A 13,736-nucleotide genomic window follows, 5' to 3' on the forward strand; every position below is an offset into this window, starting at 1 on the left:
GCCCACAACACTCTGATTGTGCTGAGTGCTTCTCTGTGTGTGTGTATGCCCTGCAGAGAGCTAGGCAGAAGCACAACCAAACTTCTGCAAACTGGCAGACTCATCAAGCAAAAGGAAGAAAAGCACAAGAGGCTTCTGTTATGTAAATGACACATAATCTTGGAGAGCTGATTAAGATCCAAATACTCTAATCAAGTCAATTGAAGTTTCCTATGGCATAGAAAAAAGTCTGTCCTGATGAAATTACAGTTTCTGAGGTCAATCTTTAAGTTTGCCTAGTGCAAGCGGTACTGGTTGTGATGCTCAGCCATTGCCTGCTGAATTTTGTTTCCCCAGACCCTCCCCCTCCACTTTATTTTACCTACTTGCATTTTTAGTTCAACCTAAGCATGTCCCACCTTGCTGCAGATGGCAATAAAAACCTTTGGAAGATCAGAGAGTCTGACAGTTTACCTCATAGCACCTCTTTGCGGGTGTAGTTGGGAGTAAAAATGGTAGAGGAAGGACTGTGGGACAAAATAATAATTTCCAAACTAAGACAGGGTGCATGTGTAGTGTTGAGGGCCAGTAGTGAGCACTTCCCAAGTCGTGTGGTTCAGACTATGTTGAAAGGAGGGTCAAAACCATTTTTCTCAGCTGAATTAATCCTTTTCAGCATGCCTTCAATTAAATTAGTATTTTATCACATAAACTGATTTATTATTGTATCACAAATAAAGCTGAACAAGTGATTTAGTGAGTTCAGGTACTAGGGTGGATGGGTTACTGTTGTATGTTTTATATTTTCTTTCTGTACAATTTTCAAAGGAAAAGCATCAGCCATATACCTAGATACTCAACTGTGCTAGCACGATTTTACATCCTGAGTCCCTGAAGCATTTTCCTTCTCCATATACCCTAGAGACTTCACAGCTACAAACAGAAGAGGTGTGACAAGTGGGGGTACTGCTGTATTGGAAAAAAAAAAATAAAATTATTTATTAGTTATTGTCAGAGCCGCCCATTAGCATGGAGACTTGTAGGAATCTGAAGCTGAGATTCACCAAAGCAGATCTGGAGGTCTAGATGCTAGACCTAACAACATGAACTCTTAATCTGGTGGAGTAAACCACTGCTTACATAAGTGCAGGCTGGAGAGTTTGTAATCACTTTGCTGGGAGAGTGTGCAGCAACCTGTAGAATGAAGGGTGAAAGTCAAACTTATGTGCTTAAATAAAGGGACTGCTTTTCAAATCCAGAATCTCACCCTGACTTCAAGACATAGGGAGCAGCATGGGTCTACCATTAAAATACATAATGTCATTCTAGTATTCTCATAAACATCATGATTCATTCCTATTCACACTACAAAAATTATACATTATTTATATGTGTATTGTTCAAATAGATACCATTGTATCCACAAAGAACTAATAAATGGGATGTAAGCATTCAGAACATCTTATTCTTCAATTAACAAAGACATGCATTAACAATGATGTGCCTTGTACTTGAAACCATATTTAGCAACTAATTTAACTGACAGGCAAGGAGAAAGAGTTCTGTCATGCAGACATGACCTTCAGCTATCAGGCTGTTGCAAAGACCTAATGCATAATACTATGCAAAGCACTTTCAAAGCACCTTTTTTCTTTGTCTCCACCTCTTTTTATTTATCTATTTATAACATTATATACCATTTTTTAAACAAAGAAACATATTTTACTATCTGGCTAATGAGAAAAAAAAACTAGTGAGGATGAAAGAATAAAAAAGACATATGAGGAAATTCAGATTAAATATGAAAAACTAACTATTTAAAACCTGGTGAATATTGCTCAGAGGGGGAGACTGCCTTGAATCCAAGTGAGAGAGATGTCTGGGTTGGTGACTTAGCTGCACAGCCAGGACCACTGACTCTGGAGCAAAAGCAGTGGTAATGGAAAAGGATTAGGACTAGAGGAGGAGGAAGGAGGAAGCTCATGTCTCTGCCATGGCCCTGGAAAATCTGCAGCTGCATTGTATTTCGTGAGTAGAGAAAGCATGAAGAGACACCAGACAACACTAACCTCTATTCCAAATGAAGAGAAAGCTATTCTGTGATATTAAATGCCAGAAAGTTATCCAGGGCTAGTTCTTCAGTTGCTGTTAATCACTATGATAAATTGGTTTGATCCTCTAAAGTAATCGAACCAGGATAATTTGAACCAGGTCAGTATTTAACATGAATTAAATGTTTAATTTAACCACTTGACTTGCAGGGATTTAGTGCTAAAGAAAAGGCACATGTGAATCAGTCTTGGAGAAATATCCATACAGTTCAAATGCTGGGCTACATACTGAGCGTGAGAGTGGAAATTGTACTTTGTTTCATAATAATTACATGAAAGCCGCGATTTCATTTTATTTTTTTTTTCCTGGTACAAGCCTGTTTAAATTAGATTACATTGTGTTCTAGTGTTCAGACTTTGGAGTGTGTTCTGCAAGCTCTTCTTGGCCTGTTGGTCTGCTATGGAGGTGTTAATTTTGAAGGTGCTGTGGTGCAAGGGAAAGGTGACACACTGAGTTAATGCAACAGCACTTTACCTGAGAAAATTTGGGTTCTACTTCAAATTTGACAGTTTTGGCAACGCCAGGCTAGCGTAGGTGCTTGTTCCCATCCCTCCCAAGAGACACAGTGCAGTGCTGTGGAGCTGACACCAGCAGTTAGTGCATGTGGAGAAGAGATACGAGACTGAGGATGGACAGCTGCTCACAGGCGTTGTCAAAGGGGACTGGACTGGAAACATTTCAGGCAGCACATCCTGTGCTTCCTCAGCACACTGAGAATTCACTTGGCTTCTCTACACCTGTCAAAACAATAACTATTGCATCCTCCACCTCAAAATATGCAGATGAATAAAGGCTGGGGGCGGGGAGGTTTTGTTGATTATTGACTGTAATGAAGGAGAGTGGGTGGTGATAGCACATAGCAGAAACCTAGAAGAAAGGCAGTATGATATAATTTCACCCTGGGAATCCATTGCTATGGCAACAAAGAACAGATTTTTTTTTTTTTAGGGTTCAGTACAAAAGTATCACAAAAGCAGAAATCACATTTTTGACAAACCTTTTTCTTCTTTGCTTGTATTTTGTTCATTTGTATTTGTATTCATTTGTACAGAAATATTTGTAAATATGAAAAAGAAACATTTGTGGCCACTAACATTTCTCTTAAAAGAAATGAAGTATGGTTTTGTTAGCTTTATTGACTTGGTGTGAAGTGACAGCAAATTTCCTGTTTATGTTCTTGACATTCAGGCTACAGACCACTTAGAGTTTACATTCCTTTTACAGCTATTGAAGTGTTCCTTGAGATTTAACAAGATGTAACTGAGGTCAGAATTTGGCCTGCACCATTTTCTATTCTATGCAGATAAAAAATTAATGAAAATAATTACATGTGGTTAAAGCTACTGAAGAAGTTTTTGATGGCCATTACAAGACACCCTGGCAGCAACATTTCACTTCAGAAACTGCAGCAGCTTGGGATGGTGAATAGGTGTTTGGGGAGCCAATTTTCTACATTTTCTGTGTGAGAAAGCTTAAAGCCTTGCAGTAACATTAAATTAAGGAACAGTGCTAATCCTGCATCTTCAGGAAGAAGTAAAGTCTTTTATCAGAATGCCAGATTAACATTGCATGGTTCTGTGCCAGCAATGCCTGCCAAAGCCCTGGGATCAGCACTGTCTGCTGGAGAAAAGCTGCTGATACAAGGAAGAGTGACCAGCTCTGGGTTTCTTTCCCTCTTCAGGGTTTAAGTAAGCATTGTGATCTACTACCTAGATGGGATAAGTATTAGCCTGTACTGGAGATCTGCTCCCTCATCTCCCCTTTGAGACGTATTAATTTCATGACTTCAGGCTTTATCTCACCCTGTTTTCCTAACGCCTGCACTATGGAAATAACATTTGCTATTTCTTTGCTCCAAAATTATGTTAATTTCAATTGCATACTTATGTTTATACTATTTTAGCTCTACACCAGGTGTAATTCTATTTTTTTTTTATATTGACTGTGTATTTTGAAATATCTGCAAGCTTTTTGTATGATATTAAAAGGATCTTTTCCCACACCTTTTTTCTGGCATAGATCTTCCAAAAGAGGTATCTGCTGCTATAAAATGCTCCGAGCTCCATGAACAAAAACCTCTGGGAGCACCAATAATATTGAGAGTTAAAATACAAATTTAGTGAAGAAAGGCATCACACCTACGGCAAGAGACATTGATTCAAACAAAGCAATTTCTCTCCGTATGACTAGTTTTTTACAAACCATGAACAAACCAGATCCAAAATTGAAACAAGAACAGAGAAGAACAAATAAGAACCAGGGACTCAATTTGACAGAAGAAAAAGCTAAACACAGTTATAGGACCCTAAGGGGTTTTTTCCCTCCAATACGCCAATAAGATGAGACAAGGATGCTGTTCTGTTAAAAACTCAGTTTAGAAGCACCTATGAGGCTGGGAGGTACAGAAATACTGATTTACCACATTTTCACTGTATATATGTAGTATATATTTATAGCAGACTAGATTGGCAGGCATTGCTCACCTTTGGACCATTTTGGAAAGCTGCTGAGGACCTGAGTTGCATATAGGGATCTGTGGTTGTTGAGTTTAGAAGCCTGTGGTTGGCATTGACCGTACTCATACAGCTTTGGAGCACACACCTCCTCATCTTTGTTGGCAAACAAGTCTGCAAACAAACCTTAGCATGTGTTAAGTGACCTGAGATGAAAATGTCTGGCAAAGAGGGAAATCTCCTTAGGTCATATTGTGCTCCACCAGCCTTTGTCCAGAAAAAACATCTGCAAGAAGCAGTGCTGCTAAGAAATTTTCTGAGACCAATTTTCACTCTCTCTTCAAGTGTCTTGCCTAAAAATTATGAATTTGCAATCTAAGGACCCTGTCCAGCAGACAAGATTCTGACACAGAAATCACTGCTCACAGAAACTGCAACACTTGTATCTGGATGGAATGGCACTGAATTACCTGTCCATGACACTGAAGAAGTAAAACTTGGTCTCAGAGCTGCATAAAAGCAGGGACAACTTTGTGTGCTTTTTTTGGCCTGGTATCTACTTTTAATATTTATGTGTTCTTCTTGTTCTCACAACATCACTACCAGTTTTCCTGCTGGCAGGCCCTCTGGCAGGAAGCCCAGGCCCTCTGATATGAGTGAGTCTTGGCACTGCTGCTAGTGTCAAGTGGAATAGCAGCTTCTTCTATCTCTTTGTGTTGTTAATGGAGCTTAAAACGAGCATGGCTTTCCTGTGTGTTTGTACAGAACTTCATGTTGTTTTTTTCAGACTTGTACTTAACTTTTTTTTTTTAAGTACTAACCATGAGCATCTAAATTCACCTCTGCTATTACTGTACCCTAGCAATAATATATAGCAGGCACAAATCCACTCTTTTTCTTCTTCTAAGGCTGATAATCATTAGAGACACCTCTGTAAATACTGTGGAGTACTTTTAGGTTGCTGTTAGTTATACCTAACTTATAATTTTTTTTTTAAACAAATTGTGTTGAGTATGAACTGATTTTTGTTGAATATCAAATGCTTGGAATTTATGCAGCAGAGCCCTCCCACCTTGTATGTAACAGAACAGTAGCAATTTTACCTTCTATTAAGCAATGCAGATATACCCTGCCTTGTATCTGTGTAGGCTGGCTTAAGTGTGCATGTTTTTTCTATGGAAAAGTCTTATTGAATTGAAAAAGGAAGAAATCAGTATGGTTCCATAGAAATTTAGTGCAGCTGATAGCTATGAATGGAGAATTATAACCCTGTTAAACTGCTCTCTGGGTAGTTCCAGCCATTCTATAGAAAGCTTGTCATTCTCTATTAAACTCCATAGGAATTTTCCCTAAGTGCCAGTTTTTGAGCAACTGGGATTGGAAGTAGATGCTAAGGATTAGCAAGCACTATCGTTTTATTGGACTATTAAAAGTTATTTCTTAGGCTGCCTTACATAGGTGTCATTCTTCTGGGACCAAAAGACAGTCTGAAATCAAAATTCCATTACAGTGCTGCACTATAGCAGCACTGGTATAATAGGGGAAAAAAAGGAATGAGTGGGGTGTCATCACAGGTTTAACCTGGTACAAAGAAGAGAAAGAGGATGCTCATTCTTGTCTTTAACTCCAAAATAACGATACAATCCACATTATACAATACAGCTACACTACTTCAGCACTGATTATTGTTTAGGGTTCAGCATATGAACATATTGTTAGATTGGTAGGTTTTAGTAAATACTGGAACAGTGTCTGCCTGTGGGCTGCCGGAAACCCTAGTGTACATTCAGGGATTGCACTTTCCTGAGTGACACTGAGCCTATGTGATTATTGTATCATAGCAACATCCCTGAATGACTGTCTTTTTTTCTGAGACTTGTTTATGTAAAAAATACTGTCCATATGAGTTCTGCCCTTCTGCTCTTCACCACAGTGAAAAGAACTGCAAAGTTGTCCCACCAGCTTCAGTGAGTCATGGGGGAATTCTCTGTGGCAGGAAACACTTTGTGCTCAGTGCCTGTACAGATATTAGCATTCACTGGGCTTTAATAATGAAAAAGATTGGTTTTGCAATGGCACAGAAAAGAAAGAAATAACTCTTAAAACAATGCTTTACAAATGTGCTTTCCTAAGAATAAGAAGGAATTTAAGTAGTTATTGTGCCTGAACAGTGTAAAGCCATATGGCTAGCTTTCTTCTTTGTACTCACCAGGTCATGCTGTGCACACTGCCCAGGAGAACAAAACTCCAGAGAAGCAAAATTCCTGTGGCACCTGAGAGTAAGCAATTTGCTTCGCCTATGCTCTTCTCAGGTTAGAGAAGGGAACCTCAGGTCTACACACTCCTCACAAATGCAATAGGATTAGTGAACAGAGACTTTGATTTAAATCAGGCCTACCAAGCAAGCAAAGGGGTGAAATTGATGTAGTGAGGTTTTGTTATCCTCTGCTTTGGCAGGTAAACACACAGTAGGTGGTGCTGTAGTTTGCCTCTACATAGCAACACAGAAAGACAATGCTATCTGCGTAGAAGAATAACTGTAGCATGAGTCCTTGGTCTTAAAACTTTTGGTCAAGCTACTGTTTCCGTTTGAAACTTCTGTGGAAGAGAAAATACTTTTATTAACAGTTTCCCTTTGAAATTATAATCAACCACAGTATCAGCTACTGCACAGAGAGGATACCAAGCAGGACAAGATGGGTACCCAAAAATTTCTGTTTATTTCATTATCTGTGCTATCCTTGGTATTAGTTCATGCATTTGTTCACAGTTTAAAATAACCAGTTGTCATGATTTAGAATTCAGTGTCCATCACCAAGACACTCCCAAATGAGACACCACTCATTTGGTCACCATACTTCCCCTTCACCATCTCTCTCTGGGGATGGAGTTGAGAGCTGGAGGCACAAAAATGTGAAAATCACAGGTTGAGATAGGAGCAATTTACAGGAAACAGAAATGAGATAAGAAAACAAACAGTTACAGCAACAATACTAGTAACACGTAAAAGTGTACAAAGAGAGGGTGATATCCATGGAAAATGCTCACCAAGCCCAGGAACATGAACAACAACGGTGGAAGGACCCTTGCCACAACCATGGCCATGCTTGCTCTCCTGACTGGAAAGGGCTGCTGTTTCTTTGAAGAGCAAGAGTGCCTTTTCCTCTGCCCTGGCAATGAAGTAAGATGGTATTTAATAACATGATGTCTTGGTCACACCTGCTGTCACTGATCTGGACCTTCTTAAAACCACTGCACTTAGATGATATTGGCTGAAAAGGAAGAATACACATTAAAATCTTCAGGTTATGAATAGGGCAACAAAAACATACTGACTTTGTACAATAAAACAGAGGGGATATTACATTAAATATCTTATAAATTTTCATAAAATGGAAGAGACATTTTTAATTTAAATTACTGATTCTGGTATATGGCAATATAGATACTACTGCAAAGACAAAGCTAATGCTAACTTAAAAGCTCATAACCTTGCCAGACAAATAGTGCTGTAGACAGAAAAAAGCCTTAGGGTTCTTCATCGTCCAGATGAAAATTGGTTTTGCTGGGAACATGAACATTTTTGATCCTAATTCAAAATATGGCCTTTGACAATAAAATAGGTTTGATACTATAGACAGTTGAGCTAAGCTACAGGGGTCAGAAATTAACAGTAAAGATGAAGATCAGACAAATAATATGATTCTAGATTAAAAAAAAAAATAAATCAGATCATAACTAAAGAACCTGGAAAGAAATGTAAGTTCTTGTCAGTGCTACAAGAAAGAATCTCCACTCTTGTGCAGAGATAGGTTGTGGCTCCACATGTCCATGCAGTAACCTCAAGAATTTCAGGAGTTTTGGGCTATGGGTAGTTAAAAATTAGTCCTGGCATTCTACAGTGGTCAAGTAAAATCCACACTTCACACTTTCATTTGTGTTGTTAACAGAGAGGTAAAAGACATGAGTGATACTGTGGTGAACAAAGTGTTTTGCTTCCAGGGAAATAGTAACATATAAAAATCTAAATTTTTTAGCAGTTCTTTCTCCCTCACTCCAATGTGAAACTGGTAAAAAACCCATTTTTTTTCACATTATTTATCTACATGGAGGTGTCTATGATATCTGCTGCACCAGCTATGTTTATTAAAGATTGTAGACAGCTATGGCAAGTAAGCCACAGTTCCTTAGTCTGAACTATCTATATTGTTTCTCAACAAGATAGGGACATCCTGAGGAAATGGTAGAGATTATAGAAGTCTTCCAGGGAGGAACATGAGTCTGCAGCCTTGAGACCAGGCCAGACAGGGACAATGTGGCAAAATAACAGAAGAACAGGCACAATTTAGTGGCCCAAAAAGTAATAGTTTAGTGTTAAAAACAACAAACACATAATTTGAACAGCACTAGAGGCTGCACCAAAAAGCAAGGGTCAGGGTAATACAGTAACATATAAACTAAGCTAGGGGTGGAGTCTGAGGGTAAGGGCCCAATAGGGAAAGATGCCTAGGGGTATGTAAATTAATGCAGCAAAAGTAAACCAATGATAACAGGGGAAACAAAGAACTTTCTGTCTATATTTGCATATAACTAAACAGGGGGCAGTGTGGGTAATGTTTTGCTCGCCATGCTTATTAGGGTTTTTCCCATGGCCTTCAGTCAGGGTTTTTATCAACCCCCAGCAAACTTGTTTTGCTGGCTCCCCTGGGATTTCTGGGATTTCCTGGGATTCCCCTGGGATTTCTCCATTCTGGAACTACTGGTGGACTATTTGGAAGTCCACCTGTGGAACTACTACACTGTGGAACCTACCTTTTTCTTGATATTTATCCATTTATTTCTATAGTATGTTTGTTCTTACATCTATTTTATCCAGTTTACTCTCCTTATATCTCTTCATTTGGCTTGGTTTCCCATCTTGTACTTCAGTTGCTATTTTTGGTTGCTAGAGGCTCTTTCTGCCTTGAACACTTCCCAGCACCTGGGATTTGTCTCAGTCAACTGAGACTCAGTGCACTGCCTGATCCCACAGACCAGGGCCAGAGCTGCAGCCTAGTACAGCTCTGTGCTTCCCTCCTCTGCCTTAGACTATGAGTTATGAACTGCTCTTGGTCTACCAAATCTGGCACCAGGGAACTTTGAGCCTTGGTCTGAAATCCTCTTTTCAGTGATTCTAGAAATTAGAAAAGATACTGTAGCATCTGTCTGAATTTTCTGTGAAAATCCTAGTAAAAAGGATGATGAGACCTTTCCTATTTTAATTCTACTTTGCAGACATTATTTCTCAAAGACAATAATGAATTCCTGACCTCTGATTTCCTCTGTTAACAAGGCTCATTAATGTGACCTTGTAGTCTCACTAGTAGTAGTAGTCAGCAGTACCAGACACCTGACTTTGTTTCTTCCTGAAATTTATCAGTCACTCTGAGGTGGTAATCTGTTTACATCTCATGAAAACCTATTTGCCTAATGTGAAGCTTCTGTCCTTGATCACAAAATGAGGGAACACTGTAGCACCTGGCTCTTTATGACTCCGAAGGGAAACACAGGAGCAATGGCACTGACAGATAAATGGAAATGAGACAAAGAGATGCTTGTAATGGTGATGGGGTGATGGAAAAAAAGTGTTGACTCTTGAATAAAGTAGATGGTATCCAGGAAGTTGGTAACAAAAACAAATCCATCAAATAAAGCAGATTTCCATAGTGGTTATGTATGTTTTGAGAGCAAAAGATCTTTGGGGGATTTTTTTGCCTCAGATATAGTTGTAAAGGACACAAAGAGCAACTTCAGTTATGTATTTGCAGATTAGTCAAAACATTGGACCATCAAGTTTTTATGTAATTGTTCATAAAACAATGAAGTTGGCACCTCTAACAGAAAAGACCAATGGCTAACACCATGATCTCGACATAAGAGATAATTTCTGGTGTTTCTACAATATATTCCCAGTTTGCATACTGTAAGAGAGAAACCTTCCCATACACTTTTCTGGAAAAAAGAACAAGAGAACAGAAGTCATACCCATAGTTGCCAGGATTTACCTCTTGACTACTTTAGCCATTTAAATCCTCAGCAAAGACTCCTATACTGATCTTAAAAAGGAAAGGGGGACAGTAACATCCATTTCCAGTTCTTTCCTCTTCTTGACTCTTGTGAATGACTGTTGGGGCTTAGGTGTCCTTCTTTTAGTTCTGGCTCACTTGTGGAATTTTTACCCATTCCTCCATGGCGAGGAAAACCTGACTGTGGGTACATGGGTGCTTGGGAAACACAGGGTTGAGCTGGGCCCAGGGAGAAAGGGGGCAGGAAAAGGGGAGGGTGGGGACAGTTTGGCGGGCTTCTTCATCTTCAGAGAAGGACAGTTTGCTGGGAGCTGTTGCTGTGGAGAGAAGGGAATTCACCATCACCCAGACGGAGCTGCTGCTGCTTCTTTTCCTTCTCCCCTCTTCGTTGGTGGGCCTTGTCCCATGATGGGATATGCCAGTGCTAGGAGCTGCTGATCCACCTCATCCACCGGCCCAGGATCTCAGCTCATCCCTGCTGTTCCAGCTGGGTGTTCCTCACAGCCCTGCAGGAGCACCGGCACTGCCCGCCCGAGGGGTTTGTGAAGCAAAGCCTCTCCTCCATCCCTTCCCGTCTTGGCTGAGGAGGCTGTCACAGGGCCCCTGGTTCTGTTTTGTTGTTAATGCTGTAGTTATTGTTGTTTGTGTGCCTTGTTATAAATACTAGTAAAGAACTGTTATTCATATCCCCTGATCTCTGCCTGAGAGCCCCTTGATTTCAGAATTATAGTAATTTGGAGGGAGGGGGTTTACATTTGCATTCCAAGGGAGGCTCCTGCCCTCCCTAGCAGACACCTGTCTTCTAAAACCGAGACAGTGGCTAATAGTGGATAGTATAGCTAATGCTTGAAAAATCAGAAAAACTCTTATTTAAACACTTAAGAAAACAGCTGAAAAGCTTTTCTTCATCAAAACAGGTGTCTTAATTTCATTCATTAGGTAGGGAGAAGGAGTGGAAAGGATGGAGATGAGAAGGTCTTGTCCAGAATGAAACTATGTTTGTTGCCTGTTTCCAGACCTTGGAGCTCATGAGGCCTGTCTGTTAGAGAAAGTTTGCTGATAACAGGCCCCTGACACCTGTGCAGGTGTGTGACTCAACAGAATCATCACACTGATGACTGAGGGCTACCAGAAAAAAAAAACAGATGAAATTCAAAGAATAAATGTATCAATTACCTTGCTAACTGGAGGATCCTGAAACAAGGCTGGGCAGCAGAGACACAGAATGAGGGCTCAGGTGCCGTCAGGCTCAGTCCAGTCCTAGTGGGCAGCAGGGCTGCTGCTGTCCCCATTTATCCAGGGCCTGAGCACAGTTTAGCATCATGCTGTGATCTCCCTGTGCTTTTTATGGTCTCTGCTTTGATCTCCCTCCCAACAGGGAGCTCAGGCATGTCTGGGATAGGGCCTACAAGTCTCTGTAAACACCTATGTTATCTCTACACAGAAATTCTACTTCTCCAAACAAATAAACAGCAGTATGTAGGCACACAGTTTGTTGTGATTGGGAATGGGGCTGCAGCAGAGCCTCATCCCCAATGGGCTACACCTGTGTAAGACAGGTGAACAGTATTAAAGACAATGGAATATGGAGTGTTGCGGTGTCCTGACCAATCACAAAAGGGTAGAGAGGGCACACAGGTGTAATACATGTCAGATGAATGGTATAAAAGGTTGTACTAAAAAAACAATAAAGTGCTGATGCTTGAAGCCTTCTTCAGTGTCAGTTGTACCTCCACCATCAGCAGCAGGTTTAACATGTGGTCTCCCAGACTGATATTCTTCAGCCTTGGCGTTCCCAGCTGTAAAGTCACTTGAGTGAATCCACCATCCTACTCACCATTTTTCTCTTTTAACCTTTTCATCCCATAGCAGAGCTTTAGGAAGACAGCACTTTTCCTTTTAGTTAGGCTTGAATATTTTCATTATTTGATTCTGGGTACTTAGAAGTTATGGGGAGCCACCACCACAGGTAGCTCAACTATACGGTTTAGATCCTTTAGTCCAACACATAACTTTGTCTTCTTTCAGTCTGCTTCATTCTCCCTTCAGCCAGACTGCAATTTCTACATTGCATTTTCTTCCACTTTCTGTGCAGTTCAGGTTGTGAGGTGGCGTTCATTTCCAAAAGAGGTAGGTTATGTTAGGTTCTGTAATTCTCTCCCAAGAGGAGAGAATGTTGCTCACTGAAGAAGCTGCTAAAGTTGCCTTTGATTAGTACCTTTGCCTTTTAGCGGTGATTCACTCTGCTCTTTCATCCTGTGAAAGCTAATCTTAGTTGTTGTTTTGGGACAAATACTTTACAACTGCAAAGTTATTCGCTAGCAGTGAACTCAATGTCTTTCTATTTACAGCAAAATTTCTACCCTCCACTGTCTTGTGATAGATGTGAATTTAACAGAATCACAAGGGATGGCACTGTATCCTTCTGTGCTGAAAAAACCTGTGTGGTACAGGAAGCAGAAAAGTGGTAAAGGGCAACGGAACACTCTTCCATGGAGATGTTTTGAAACATACATTTATTTTTGAGGAGGTGAAAAGGAAGCCCACGTCAAAAAAAACAATGAGCCATTCATTAACCTCTAACTATCCGAACAAGAAGTCCTACATCCCAGATTAGTAGAACATCTCTTAATACACAGCAAAATATCACAATTCTGGAGAAGGTGAATCTGTCTAAGAAAGGTAAGGCCTTGAAAGAAACCACGTCACGGTCAATAATTAAGTTGTATGACTGTGTAAACACAGATAACTATATGCCAAACAAGTTTTGCTTCCTGCTGGGAAAATTATCAGTGATCAGAAAGTGCCTCTACCTCTTTTACAGGGAATTTAAATGTGTGTAATGGAAAAGACTGAGAACTAGAAAACAATCAGCTGTCCAGGGTGTAGTGACAGTGGGATCTATCAACTTAATTTAGAGATTTGTTAACCCTCTGCATGCCCCAGAATCACCGAATGGGCAAGGTTGGGGGGGACCACAATGGGCCATCTTGTCCAACCTCCCTGCTCAAGCAGGTTCATTCCAGAACACATTGCACAGGATTGTGTCCTGACAGTTTTTGAATCTCCAGTGAGGTAGATTCCAAAACCTCTCTGGACAATCTGTTCCAGTGCTTGTTCACCTGCA

This window comes from Pseudopodoces humilis, chromosome 4, assembly GCF_049639895.1.
Source record: "Pseudopodoces humilis isolate 2021_Gansu_Grassland_sample_001 chromosome 4, ASM4963989v1, whole genome shotgun sequence".
Lineage (NCBI taxonomy): Eukaryota > Metazoa > Chordata > Aves > Passeriformes > Paridae > Pseudopodoces > Pseudopodoces humilis.